This window comes from Myiozetetes cayanensis, unplaced genomic scaffold (genome assembly GCF_022539395.1).
Source record: "Myiozetetes cayanensis isolate MyiCay16 unplaced genomic scaffold, myiCay2020 scf43, whole genome shotgun sequence".
NCBI classification, from domain to species: Eukaryota; Metazoa; Chordata; class Aves; order Passeriformes; family Tyrannidae; genus Myiozetetes; species Myiozetetes cayanensis.
The window spans coordinates 752184-767527 of NW_026087665.1; the positions used below are offsets into that span (position 1 = coordinate 752184).

The following is a 15344-nucleotide window of genomic DNA, read 5'->3' on the forward strand; positions in this document are numbered from 1 at the left end:
TTCTCCTGTCATGAAAACTATTTAAAAGTTGAATTGAAGAGCTCCCTCACTGACACCTCTTACCAATGAGATGAAGACCTGCTACATCAGTTTAAGAAACTCTCCTCACCTACATCTTGGCAGACATTTTCCACAGCACAACGCTGGCAGGTAGAAAAGTGGGTGTGTGCTGTCCTAAATGACATCTTAGCAAGCCCAAGTCTAGAAGTAAAATTAAGCAAGCTGTTGGCTACCATTCCTAAGAGTGGCAAACTCACCCCAGGACTGGGAATTGTGTCTCTGAGCAGAACTTTCTCTGCCAAGAGAGTCCCTCAGGACAGGCATATTGCAGTCACTGATGCTCTAGAATGGCAATTCTTTGTCTACTGCTGCCACCTCTGAAGTCAACAAACACTACAGAGGAGATTTTGTCAGCATTTGTGCTCTGGGAAAAAGCCTTTTCCAAACAAGTACTTTTGTAGTCTCTTTCTGACCCCACTTCCCACCCAAAGCAAAGTTCAGTTCCCAGGTTAGCCTCAGGAAAAGGGGAAGCTGGTTAATTTATTTGATTTTAGAGCAGGGTGAATAATCTTTGTCATTGTTATGTTGTGGTACTTCTTGACAGCTGGCATTAGACATGATCCAACAGAAACACACTGAACAGTCCTTTTAGGAAGTGGAAATAAACTCCTGCAGACACTAACCAAGAGGAACAGGTGCCCAACAATATTTAACCTTATCAGAAAGCACATGCATTTGCCAAACCATACTTGTATGACTGATGAGGACAGAAACAAGCAGAGGAATGGAAGGAAGTCACTAGAGAATATAGATATCTTAAAAAAAAAAAGTTTAAAAAGAATCAAAATTATTCTGAGCTCCAAACATCACCAGGTAGCACGAGCTATCCAGTGTAATATAATTTATGTTCACTTTGAATCTTTTCTGTGCTCCCAAATGAAGCCAGAAGGCATTTGCAGAAATAGCTGTGCTGCCTCCATTCCCTCACAAGGAAATTATTGATCTTTTGATGTTACAGATTTGGGTTTACAAGACTTTTGTGTATTCCTGTCTACTGGTAAGGGTACAAATAATTACAGTATAAGAGGAATAGGATCAATCCCAACTATTTGGCTTTCAAAACCTGAACTACATGGTTTGGGTTTTTTCTTAGTTATCAGTTTTCAGATAAACTGGTCTCCTGAGAATTTTATGCCAGTTCCTCAAAACTTGAGAACACTTTGGAATTTCAAACATATTTTTGTCTTCAATTTATGTGTCCTTTTTCTTTACATGAATAGCTAATTAATGCTGTCATCTTAGGTTTCAACTTACCTCTTACCTATGGGACATTTGGTTTAAATATTCTTATCAGAACCAGCCAGAAATAATCTTTACGTCAGTAACTTCTTCAGTGTGGTGAAAACATTTCTCTTTTCCTACCATAAATAACTTTTATTAAGGGGTACTCTGACTTCCTTAATAATTCCTAACAACTACCTTGGAATCTGAACTTTTTGGAAGACATCAAACAGAAATACATTCTTCAAGAAGTATTCAAAATACCTTCTTCAAGAAATACATAAATGGATACTCTACAGCCCCGTGTCACACAGAAAAAAATCCTTTTTTGCTCTTCCTGAAACAACCTGGGAAACCTTCAAAGGAACATGCTCATTTTGGGTGCTCAATATGAGAGATTAAATAGGTTTTCAGAGCACTGCCTTCATCATTTCCCAGAAAGCAATCTTTTTCCCATTTGTTGAGGATAGACACTCGAAATCACAAGTCCCTTTTAACAATCTTAGCTTGTTCTCCATCTCACTAATAAACCCAATTTGTGTTGCAGCTAGTGCTCCACTGCTGCTTCCCTGGCAAGAATTAGAATAAATGCCCATCACTGTTTGAAATTGGTTAGTGGTTTATAAAGAGGAGTAAGTAGAGGGGTTTAAGGGGGAATTACATTTAAGTGCAGTGTAAGCAAGAGGAGAAGCTGCCAAGCAAGACTGAGCAGTCCCAGTGTGTCCCATGGCACAGGGACCTCCCAGGAAAAGCAGCAGGGCTGTTGGAGAATTCAGCTAACAAGGTGTTAACTGGATTGCTTGAGGCTTGGTCAGTCATGAGGCAAGGGGTAGCTGAGACTGCTGGAAAGAACTGCCACCCCTCACCTTTAACAGCCTCCTGCAGCCTCTATAAGGTAAGGATTGAAGAGACTTTTTAAAATTGATTTTTTTACCATACGTAGAAAAAGAGTGCTGGCTTCCAATGTGTTTCTAACATTAACTCCTGTTGGGAAATGTGTGTCTGAGTGTGTGCACATATGGTGGTTTTTGGGAGTTTTTTCAACATATAAACTTATTTTTTAATAACTTTATACAGACATTAATAAACTAACAAAATATGAGACTCCCTGCTAACAGAACCATACAATCACCATCACCAGTAGAATCCAAATCAACACAGGAATACTAATACCTCTTAATTCTCCCAAGGAAAATCAATTCTCTTTTAGCTGCTTAATTGCTTTTCACCTCTCCCTCCTATTCTGCCTGCTAAAATCGATTTTAGGGCTTCTTTTGCAAAGGGTCTCCTATTTGTCAGGCATCCATGGCCACCTCAAAAGAACATCAGTAGAATGGTCAGGCTGTTCGTAAAATGTTTTGTTGGTGGGCTACCCATCTCACAGTCAGGGTTAGAGTTAGGTCCCAAAATAAACTGAAAATTCATTATGGAGGCCTTCAATGTCTTTGCAAGGATACAGCTTTGAAAACTTCAGAAGAGGGCAGAAAATACTGTAGCCCATTTTTGCAAAATGACAGTGCCTTACCCTCTCCCCAGGAAATTAATCAGAGTGTAATCAAAATGTATTTCCAGCTGCTGCTGTTCACTTCCTCCCTTGTAGATTTTTCTCACAGAAATGGAACCTCAAATTTAAAGTCATGTTCACTAAACAGCCCTTCTCACAAGCTGCATAAGTGGCAGTATCTGCTCTTGTCCCTGTTGTGCTTCCTGTAGTCCTGCTGGATGGGGCTTCCTTACACAGAGATCACCCCCGTGGGAGAGGAAACAAAACCACAACACAAACTTCCCTGGAGCTGATATTTACTACAAATCAAGCAGCAACTTCACAAGTGCCAGTGGAATACGTACAGTCCTCACTTATTCAGATCTGTGGCTTTGCTGTGGTGTTCCCACCCTGCAAACTGGGATCAGTGCAGCTCACCAGTCTGAAGGGAGAAAATTCATGGGTTGACATAAAGAGAGATTCACAGGCAAAGCAACAGCTGGGTGCACAACCAAAGCAAGACCAGGAATTCATTCCCTGCATCCCATTGGGAGGCAGATGTTTAGCCATCCAGGAAAGCAGGGCATTCATGTGACTTGGGAAGACAAATGAAGCTGCTTGGGAAGACAAAAGCACCACACCAGGTACTGTGAAGAATTAACTCTATCTCAGCCCAAACCATTCCAGCAGGACACGAGGAACAATTACAGCTGCCAGGAAAATACAGGGCAGGCAGAATGTGGTGATATACAGCCAGAACACCGGGGCTTAATGTTCTTCCTCTGCTGAAAGGAAGAACAAGAAATACTCACACCAGAACAGCCAGGCTCAGGTTTTGTTTTATCTGAACCTTCCATGGCACTGTTCCCAGCACTGGAGTAGCCACAGGCTGGTGTTGCTCCCAGGGAACTGGTCCCCATTGCCTTCTGATGTTTATTGCCTTGGGTTGGAAGTCTGGAGGAAAGAGCCAAATCAATTCAAGGACAACCCCCATGCCATGCAGATGATTTAAAGGGACAAAGTGCAAAGCCATACCACCACTGAAATGGGGCTGATGGGAATCCAGAGTCTTCAGGTGACTTTAAAAGTTATATGAACATTCCACCAGAGGAAATAGAATACTAGAGGAAGAGTAATAAAAAGAAATATCGAAAATATTGAAAATACTGTGCTACTGAGCTAGAACTAATTAATTTACCTAACTATCCTCAGCAGACATTGCAAACACACCACTGAATACAGTCACAGTGCCAGAAGAAAATGCAAAACGCTGGCAGGCTCCTAAAATGACCACTAAATCCATTAAATTACTCTACATACAAAATCAGTGTGAAGATTTTAATATTTGTATTTTTGAATCAGTGTCAATGCCTGTCACATGGATGAGGGTATCCCAGCTCCAGAAACAGTATATCCAATTATCAAAAGAAGATGGTAGAACTTCCACTGTGGAAGATTTTGTCCTGGTAATTCCAGTGTAAATCCCACATTAAATCTCTGATCATTTTTAATATCTTTCAAAGTAGACATATTTCTATGTTTGTTTTATAACTGTGAATGTTTTTAGCATTCATGTGAATGTCTAGTATTGCTTTGTTTTACTATTGCTCAGTTCTTCACCTCAGTAAGTTCACACAACACAGCATATGTGGCTTTTGGTGAAAAAGAAATTGCCCTGTCACAGATTAGAGGGCTCCCTTTTCAAAGTTCCTTTTAAAAGTCTTTTATATGATTGATTATATGAAGTTGGTTGCTTGTTAGGAGGTAAGTGGGGAATGATATTACCTCAAAGTAGTCTTCTTTTGCAGAGAAAGATCAAAGTTTTGTTTGGCAGAATAACACAGAATTCAACTGAGACTCCATTTTTTGTCCTGTTTTCAGTTATCTTGTACTTTCTAGGATATCTCCTCTGAGCTGGTAAGAGAAATGTTCCTTCTCTTATTCCCACAGCTCCACCAAATAGTCCCTTGAATTTAGACCCTAGAAAGCAAACTTCATTCACACCAACCAATATATATATATGTGTATATTTATATATAGCTTATGATTCTGCTCAGCAAACCACACTGCCTCAACACAGCATGACATCAGCTGCACAAACATGGGGAAACACGATGAAGAGACCCAATTAAGTGGTATAAAAGTATTCACTCAATTGACTTGGTGCGTTCCTGAGCACATTTCCCACAGAAGAGATCCAGGAACGCTCAAGAGGGCAATGATCAATGAACTGAGTGCAAAGGCCTTTGGATTTCTCAAGTTTTCAGTATCTCAAAGAGTCAGCTCAAAAAGCTTTTGGAGAAAAAAAAAAAAATGGTTTGCTATAGACTGGAAGGGTATGCACAGGCCCAAATCCTGGCAAAAGTGCCCTGCAATCAGAAAACTCTGCATTTCAAAAAATGCATTTTGTGTGGAGAAGAAAGGTCTAAGGTCCCACTGATTCCTTTGTGCTGCTCACTGATAACTTAAGAAGCAGTTTAAAAGTAAAAAAAAAAAAAAGTATGTGAAACTGCTTTTTTCTCCCCATGATTTAGAGGAATGAGTTCCTCCCATGCTCCACCCATACAGTTTGGGAAGCAGCTTCTCTCCCCAGGATTTGTGAGGTACTGTGGCCAGCCATATGATACCTATTTTTGTGTGAGAAGATGCCTTCCTAGACAGCAAGGTCCTCTTGCTTCCAGAAAGCACCCAACAGACTTCTGGTTAGAAGGAAAAAAAAAATAAATCATGGCTTGTCCCAGCTTAATTTGGCATGGTTTGTGGTAGGAAAAGAATATTAATTGCGTTTTTAAAATAATCTCTTCAGCTAGCAGCAATAAGCTGTAAAATCAGCCTTAATGCTGGGAGCTAGGATCCCTGCTGGTTTGAAGCAGAGTGGGTTGAAGGAGGAAATTTTGAAAACTTTTTTGGATGGCAGGAAACGTTGGCACTGCCACCACCTTCGCAGCTATTGTCCCTGATGGAACTGGCTGCTGCCACTTCCTCAGCCATACAGGGCCTCTATAGTCTCTTTTCTCCCTTTGTTGAATGCTTTGATGAGAGGTTCAAATCTTTTGTCCCTGCTATACTTAGTATCTCTCCTTGTATAAAATAGTTTTCATTCCCTTCCAGATGTTATAGAAGTCCAATGACTGCTCTGGAGAGCCAAGACAGATGTAAGCTATTTTTTAAAACACAGTTCAAGCCAACTTTATTCCTTTGAGATGTAAAAATATAATGCAGTGTTATGAATGCCTTTTAATGCCATAGAAATGTAAAAATAAGTGCTATAATAATCATTAGATTATTTATCATCATCTGTCAAAGCCAAATCATAGCTCTAATAGCAATCACCATGGCTGGGCTCCAATGCAATTATTATCAGGGACTTGCTCCAAAGTCCAAAGTCAACAAGAAACTTTTTCCCCACTGAGTTCAGAGTACTTTGGATCAGGCTCCAAACTTCCTAAGCTTGCAGAAGCTGCCTTTGGTCCTCCCAAAGCCAACACTCACAACAGAGAGGTTGCTGACGATGGAGATACTTCAAGAAAGAAATGTCCATAGCACTGCCTGGGGGAGCTGTGGGCAGTCAATTTTTAAAATGAGTTCAGTCTTATCCTTGTTAACTCCTTTTGCTGTACCCCTTACTGATGCTGATCAGTCTCAGTGTTCCTGTTCATGTTCAAGGATCCTGCAAAAAGACAGTGACTGTTAATTGCCCTGTGTTGACCTGGCAGGTCAGAAGTGCTTTTGCAACTTACCCAAACATGGCAACAAGACCTTTTCTTTCCCCAGCTTCTCCACTCCATGCTTGAAGATCACACCTAAGGAGCAAAAATTAGGTTGAGATCTGGTGTCTTACGACAGTGATGACCACAAGCCTTGACAGCTTAGCAAACTATTAGCAGCAAAGGGTAATTGCTAGGGCAGGAGCCAGTGCTTGAATATGGTGTGTTACTGGGCACATGATCTTTATCTGCTCTGAGTAAATTCCTAGCTGATATCCAACCATCAAAAGAGGCAATACTGAAAAATAAGAAGCAGAACCCCCAAACCAGTCAACAGGGACCACGGGGATGTATTTTCCTCTCGGCAGAAAAACCTTTTGGAAATCAGAGAATCACAGAATCCCAGAATATGCTGAGTTGGAAGGGATCCAAAAGGGATCCATCTTAGCCCTGCTCAGGATCATCCCCAAGAGTCACACTGTGCACCTGAGTGTAATCCAAACACTCCTTGGACTCTGGCAGGCTTGGTGCTGTGACCGCTTCCCTGGTACGCTCTGGAATTGTTTAAGCAGTTGACAAATAGAATAATCAGTGCAACAGTCTGCTTATCATGTCATCTAGAACAGCATTACAAATGCAGCACTGTAGCTCGCAAGATTTAGCAGTATTAAAACTGGTGCAAACACAGGGACAGCAATAGGTCTTAAACCTGCCAAAACAAGTAGTGAGTTGCTTTGTACTCATCAGTGCAATTGTCACCTCCCTTCAGGCCTGCAGATAACAGCTTCCAGCTTACACTCCTGTTTCAGTTTCCTCAACTGAACTATTATGTTTAGGGTTTCAGCCCTCAAACCCCCAATATTGCCCTTAGATTGCCAAGACAAAACCTCAGTGATGGTTCTTGCCAAGTGTGCCCTGCTGGGCTCTTCAGGTTCTCCAGGTTACACTGAATTCCTTCAACAGAGAGTTCAGCCCCATTATCAACCTTGTCCCACACAGGATCTCAGGTCTCTTTACAGAACTGACTTGACTGTGGGGTGCCCCAGACTTACACCCTTCTTACTTGGCACATGCAGCCAAGCCCATGCCCACCCAAAAATGTCCTTGAGGGGAGTCAGCACACAGTTCCACCCTGGGGAGCCAGGCCTGTGCATCCAGGCACCACACACCCAACAGATTCCCCGAGATATGTGCTTCTGACTCACCAGCTTGCCAACACAGCAGGCAAAGCCTAGCACATTTATAAATAATCTGGGGGAAACTCAGGGGAAACCGTGGTTTTCCTCCCTCGCAGGAGCTGCTTTAAGCAGGAGCTCCTTCTTCTTAGATGTTTTTGAATAACTCTGCAGCACACTAGAGCTGATTCCGAATCAGATACCCGAGGTGTTCAGTGGACAGACAGGAGTCTTCACCTGTAGGTACCAAGAGCAGAGTAAGCATCAAGAGCATCATGAGCCCGTGCAGCCTGTGCTGAAATCTACGCTTTAGTCTCATGGCTTTTAGTTTAATGTTAGTCTGGACACATCTCCATGCCTCCTTCTAAGTTGGTACAACTGCTGCACCCCAAAGCTCTGAGTTTTGATGGAGCAGCAGCAGAACTTTTTCAAGTCAATGAACTGAAGGGTGACATCCAGTTCTAAACAAATCTTTCCACTGGACCATGTCACAGCTCTCCTAGCAGCTAAAGCTCAAATACTTGGAGATTATGACATTGCCTCCAAAACACATAATTCCTTTCTAAACATCTGGCACAACTTGAGGCTGTTTCCTCTTGTTCTATCACTTGTCACTTGGGAAAAGAGACTCATGCCCACCTCACTACATTCAGGTAGCTGTGGAGAGTGAAAGTCTCTCCTGATCCTCCTTTTCTCCAAGCTAAACAACCCCAGCTTCCTCAGCTGCTTCTCATAGGACTTGTTCTCTAATATCAGAACAACAGGGTAATTTTAACTTTCCGTATCTCTCATGGACCATAATCAGAGCAAACAGAATTCAGGTGATCTTGAAACCTACTGTCTTAATAGGGGTGCTCTGCTGGAATGTTTATCACACACACTGACCAGCAGCTCATGAGCAACAACTTGGGAATAACTGTGCTAGCATTTTACTTGGTACATTGTTGGCTGTTAATATAATTTCCCTTAGTTCCCTCACAGAATGTCAACTTATTCTGCAAAATCAGAGCTTTCCAGTATAAAGAAACAGATCTAGGCTAAAGTACTGCATCAAAAACGTGAGAAGTGGCCCAAAATCTTCTCCCTGTGGCCATCCATACTCAGTTCGTGTAGTGACTTTTCAGGTGGTAGTTTTGAACTTTCTGCAGCAAATTGTCACTGAAGCAAAAGACATCCAACCCCACTGCATTTTCACCAGTGGTCATGGCAAGCCCAAGCCCACAGAAAGGTGACTCTCCTGTTTAACATCCAGCCTCAAGTGAACAGAATAGTCAATTAGTGCTACTCTGACAGCAGGTCTAAACAACTGAATATATCCTGTATTTTAAAAAAGCCAAGTCAGTCAGAACCAATACTTAGCCAAAACACAAGGACAATAGGACTGTGATGAGTACAAGGGATAATCAATGCTAATCAGTAGCAAAATCTGTAACCCTGAAGTAATGACAGAGATGCCAGAGCAAGCAGTGGTTATTCATTGCCCCTGTATAAATCAGATAGAATATTATTAGCCATTACCTTTTCAAGCCACATGGGCAAAGAAAATTCCTGATTATTATGGTAGATTACAGGACAATCTAATTATTATTCTCAGCATAAATACTCCTTGTAATTAATGGGCAACAGTGTTAAACACTGCTAACATATTTTCTCCATTAAAACTTAAAAGTAAGTCATTGAAGATTTTGAGCAATCTGGCAACCTCTGCACAATTAGCTGTGCTTCAGAGTGGTAATTAGCCCATTTTAGGAGATGTGTCCTCTCGATCCTTATGTCCTAGTAATAAACATAAGGATTGGTGTTTCTATTGCTGTGTGATTATCGTGTATGAAACACTAGTTCACACATCATCCTCAAATTCACATTGAGCAATGAAGGTATAACTAAAATAGATGAATATTTGGGGTGGGTTTGTAACCCATTGGTGGGATAAGTCATAATCAAAAACCTCCTCCAGGAAGAAAAAGAAGAAGGTCAGGTCTTCCTGACTCAACCAGTGGATGAGAGTGCAATGCATGTTGCTGGTTTTGTTACTGATTTGGTGTATCCTGAGACAAAGATCTTAGTAGAGATTGTGAATGGTACTTCATCTTGTAATCAACAGAGGCTGTGTTTTAATGCAGTGAGCCATACAGGACAGGACAGGGCATTGATTGTTGATGCAACTGCATTGATGGCTACTTTTATTCCTCCTGCAAGAGAAGCCAGCTCACCCTGAGACTTTAGGTGTTCTCTGGGTTCAGTCCTCTGGCCACTGTCACTGCCAATCACCCATTTCAGAGAGTCACCTGGGAAAGTCAAGGGAGCCAGTGTTTCTTCTTGCAGCCATTGACATTCACTGGGTATCTGGGCTGTGGCTGTCCCTGGTGAGCTGGTAGTGACACCGGAGAGCACCTGCTCTGCCACCCCAGGGACGTGGCAGTGCTGCTCTGACACGTCCCACTGCCCTGAACCCACCTGCTCTGGGCCCAGCCTGGAGCAAACTGTCAGGAGAGGGGTGACCAGGGATGCAGATCCTACACTGAGGGGACCCCAAACTGAGCAGGATCCAACAGCGGGGAGATTCTGACCACTTCTCTCCCTACGCTTCAGACATTTTTGGGGGAGCTTGGAACGCACTTGCGCTTTGGCACTTTCAAAACACAGCTCTAAGCACCCCTGTTTGAAACAACTTGGCAACACACATGACCCAGACTCGCTCAGAGGGCTGTCAGGCTCCGCCACCTCGCCAGACTTGCTGCTCTCAGTTACTCCGTTCATCTTTGGTTCAGTCGGGCTGAGGGGGAACCCAGCTGAGGGGAACCAACCCCTGGACGGGATCTGCCCGGCACGACCCCCGAGTCCCCGAGGGTGAATTGGGTCAGAGGTGTCGTTTCACGCCGAGAAGCGGGGTCTCAGCCCGCTCCGGCCCCCAGGGACATCATCCGGCCCCGGGGGGACCCGCGGCTCCCGGGGGGCGGGCAGGGGGCGGGCGGGGGCGGTGCGGGCCCGGCGCCCAGCCCGCTCGGGCGCTGCCGTGCGGGGAGGGCGCGGCGGAGCGGCGGGCGCCGAGCTTTAAATGAACATTAATATCGCTCGGGGAGGGCAGCACCGGTGGCTCGGGACGGGCGGCGGCGGCGACAGCGGCACCTCCAGCTCCTCTTTTTTCTCCTCCTCCGCCACGGTGGCAGGTAGGTGTGCGCTTCGAACGCGAACTTCAGCCCTGCCCCGCAGCCCCGAGGCGGGCGGCGCTGCCCTGCCCCGCGGGGGGACAGCGCGGTGTCCCGCGACCTTCCCGCAGGGATGCTGAGACGCCGCCGGGATGCTGGCGGGGGACGCAGCCGCCCCGGGGGATGGAGGCTGAGGCGGCATCTGCGCGGAGGGCTGCGGAGCCCCCGCGGGGAGCGGAGCGGGGCGCGGAGGGGCCGGGGGCGGCGGGGGTGAATCCCCCCGGGAATGGCCCGGGAAGCGGCCGCCTGTTGCCGCCGCGCTGGTGGCGGTGCGGGAGCGCCGGGCTGGCGATGTCACGGCGCCCACGGGCACGGGCAGCTCCGTTTGGGGTCTGCGGAGCCTTCCCCGGTCCGTGTGCGCCTTCGCGCAGCGCTGTCGGTGCGGCGGAGCGGGACCCGCGGGGATCTGCGGGGTCTGCGGGCTCTCCCGGGAGCGCGGAGCCCCCCGCTCAATTCAAACCTGGAACGGCCTCACCTTAATAATAAAAGTTATTTCCAGAAGGCGGAGTGTTTTTATTTTTTTTCCGTTTGATATCAAATTCGTCCCCATGCCCTCGGTTCGTCCCTGGCACGGCGCGGATGTGGAAACACGAAGTGTCAGCCCAGTGCTCTGTTTCTGGCTTGTTGGGAATGGATTTAAAGCTTTAGTTATGATTTCAGTTCGTCTGTGGGCTTTGCTCGGTTGCTTTAGGACTCGTTTAAACTGTATTTTCAACAGAGACGAGTGAACTTTAAAGAAAATCAGGTCAGGCATAGATTCCGGGCATCAAACCCTTTCAGGTCCCAGAAATAGCCACAGAAGTAGCGTGACCAATTCTTTTTTCATGCACAAAGCTCTTTCTTTTTTATTTTGGCTGGAATTTCTGACAGATACCGGAGCTCATCAACTGGATATTTCCAGCTTACTTTAATGAAATAAGCATGCTTTCCAAGCTTGCATTTTTATGCCAATTATGTTAGTCTCCTTTGATTATACGAGGTTTGAGTTTCTGATTGAGCTTGTAGTTCTTAAAATAATAAAGTCTGTTTAGCACAAGATTTTTCTTTGTGCATTTTTAGGGCTTAAATCTGTGGGAAAGCGAGAAAGAAGGCGACTGTGATGAAACCTACATTAGCTGTTATGAGGTAAAAAATGGACATTAATAGAAGAGGTTCAGAGAGGTTTTATTTCTGATAATCTGCTCTTGAAATATAGGTGTCCTTAAGTTATTGTATCTCTTATGAAGTCTTGAGGAAGAACTGGCAAATATTTATCTTGCAGTAAGTGGGTCAGATGATAACATCTTCCACTGGATCTCTTACTTCTGTATTGGCCAGCTCTGGTTGCTAAGTAGCTATGAATTTCTAATCCCAAAGTCAATGATGTCATAATGACATCATCACATCCTTTCACTTGATTGATTCTCATAAGAGAACAGTAATAAGATTTGATATACATGTCCCATCTCTTTAATATTCTTCCTCTGCTTCAGGGGATTTCCTGACCTGCCTGGCAAATTCCAGTGAATCACACTGAGCTCTAGTAAAAAGACTTTTGGAGACGAGGTGGAACATTAAAGGGACAGTGGCTGCTCCTGGTCTTTTCAAAACCTGAGGAACTTGGCAGTTTATGTTTTAAATGTGGAGTTCTGGATATGGAGAGCAGTGAATTAAAGCTTGGACTTATTAAAGCCCTGTGCAGGTGTGAAAGTGACTTGAATTTTAAAGACACTTCAGCACCGTTGAGAATCAAGTCACTTAATGTATTGTGTATCTACTTTAGGCAAGGCAGGGGGCACAGAGAAAACGTAAGCTGTTTCAGCTGCCAAAACAAATTTCGTCTCTAATGGTAAATGGATGAAATCCTTCAGAAATTGCCACATTGATGCCATGTTAAAAATGGTATTGAATGGTACTGAAGACAGCACAGAATTATTTTTCTAATTAGGTAACATAATTTAACCACTGATAAGCTTGAAGTATTTTAGTAGCAGCACTGCCATCTTAGGGAAGTCCATGTAAGAGAGTTTTAAATATTTAGACTTTATAGAATTGATGGCTTTGGTTTCTTCTGAGGTTAAAGGTACAAGTGTTGTCATTTGATGATGATGTTCAGCATGGACTGCTAGTTTTTACAGTTTTTACTTTCATTATGTGTGTCCGTTTGAGCATGGGTCTGCTTGAATTCTAGGTGGTTGTTTTCCTGATAAATAGTTTTGCTATCGTGAATTTCTTCATAACCAGTCTGAAATATTCCAGGCAGGGCTGTGTGTATTTTAGGTGTGTTCCACATGCCTGTGGAAAAGGGAGAAATTGAAGCAATTTTCAAGTCTGCTTTATTGAACATGTAGTTTTGTTTGGGAAAGTTAAAAGCTGAGTCTGCCTCATAACATTCAGAGACGGCACAAACCAATCTCGCTCGATTCATGAGCATTGTAGGTTGCTGAAACGTATTTCAAAAGTAAACAATGATTTGTTAGCACGGACGAGTTGGTGGTTAATGTGTTTACTGAAGAAACTGACTGCTGAGGTGGTGCTTCTATTATTGCCAAAGTACTGCAGCGTTGATGGCACTATTAAGTATAACAGAGTAGTAATCGAACACGAGGAGTGGGAACAAGTAGGGAGGTGGTGGGAGAAGATGTTTTTGTATATTCGAATCTATTCACCATGTAAGTGCAAACCAAGCTCCAGATGCAAAAAGGAAATTTCTAAATAATCTGTAAGAATTCTGCACTCATCATCCTATACGCAGTGACAAATTTCCACAAGCTTCAGGTTCTTTCTGGGATGACTCAACCTCGAACAAGTGATTTGGAAAAAAAAAAAATATTATCTCTGAAGAGAATCCTTGGTGACAATTTCTTTTCAAGTTATCTTAGGATTTTTCTACTTGCCATGATTTCTTCTAACTCATGCTTGCCTTGAACATTGGAGACGAGAAATGAATTTGGACTTGAGGATATATCTGTGCCTTTCCGCTGCGTGTTTTAGATGGTCATCTGTGACATTTGCGTGGTTGTGCTTTAAATGCGGTGACACATTCGGTTACATAAAGCGCGGAAAGCAGCGCACCTCAAAGCCTTCCCGAATGCCTGTAGAGGAAGGTTGATGCTGCAGTTCTGACCTCTTTGAGCAGGCGACGACAGCGGAGACGTGGCCAAACAGAGAAAGACAGTGAACGTTCCGAGTGGTGACAGAGCTCGCTTAACACCCAAGGTCAGTCGTTGCAGAGGCTCAGTAAAACAATGGACAAGGCAACGACAGCAATAGCAAAAGCAATCTTTAGATTTTTGTTGTCTGCTGCAAGACTAAACTGGGCTCAGATCACGGGTGAATTATCTGGTATCTGGTTTAAATAAACCACAGCCGAAATGCTTCAGAACTTCTGGCAACTGAGACATTCTGTTCCCCTGCTTCCAGAAACATGTCCTGTGACTGGCAGTGTGAGGACAGCCAGCGTTTCAGCCCCAGCTTCTTCTTCTGTCCTCAGCTCTGTGAGAGAGTAGAACGAACTACCAAGTGGATTATTGGATTTACTTTTTTTTTTTTTTTAATGTAGATTTTTAAGGGGAAAATGACACCTATAAAATCTGAAACTTTTGCAGGTCACTTCTTGTGAGCCTTGTACAAGGGCAACACTGGCAGTTGGATATTCGAAGTGTGTTTTGTTCTGTCGTATTAAAAGGTAGTGTGGTAATCATTGCATCTATATCTGGATCTTCTTTACTGATGGAAAAAACCCCTGCCAGAACACAGACAGGATTTGTCCCTTATACACTAGGAAGTAAAATAACATAAGTGTGTTTTTGTATGTTTATTCTGCCCTCCTTTCTCTTACAAAGGCACTCGAAGAAGGAAAGTCTCACAGCGTACCATGAACAACAAATTGTTTCTCTACAAGAAACCCTCGGGGTTTATTTTTTTTGGTTGGTTGGTTAGTTTGGTTTGTTTTGATGTTTTTGTTTTTTTAAATTTTTGCCCAAATGCATTTTTCAATCATTTTAATTGTTCAAGATGTGGCCAACGTGCAGCTTGTGAGCACAGAAGATGCTGCCCACGCACTCAGCAGCAGAGCTGATGTAATCTGCAAACCCAGGACTGAAGGCTGCCTCAGTCGCGCTGGCACAGCTGGAACAACATCAGCTTGGGAGGTCACGCTTTGGCTTTTCCCCGAGGAAAAGGACCCAAACCATTGCATTAACACTGCAATAGCTCCGTGTCGCTCCTCCGACGTGCGAGAAAATGCCACTGCTTCCACAGCAGCTCTGCTTTGTTCCGTTAATGACAGCTCTGGTACAAAAGGGCCCTGTGGGTGCAGGGAACCCACGAGGTGTAACAGGTACAAATCCTCTGCCTTCAGCCGTGATTGATGCAGCGCTTTGAGTAATCGCTTTGGTGCCTCACAAGTCCCGTGCTTCACTTATCTGTAGCAATTCCGATGTACCACTGTTGTCTGCTTAGGGGGAAAACCCAAAACACTAACACAAAAAAAAAAAGGCCAAAAACC

At 44.0% G+C, this 15344-nt stretch overlaps 1 protein-coding gene across 1 annotated transcript in view; it reads left to right on the forward strand.

Annotated features, from left to right (window-relative positions):
* Window positions 1-10635: 10635 nt before the first annotated feature.
* The window catches only part of SLC6A1 (solute carrier family 6 member 1), a 59195-nt gene continuing 54486 nt past the window's right edge, over window positions 10636-15344 (forward strand). Inside the window, exon 1 of the mRNA XM_050330697.1 lies at window positions 10636-10816. The gene's annotated coding sequence lies outside the window, so the exon portion shown is untranslated. The remainder of the gene's footprint in view (window positions 10817-15344) is intronic.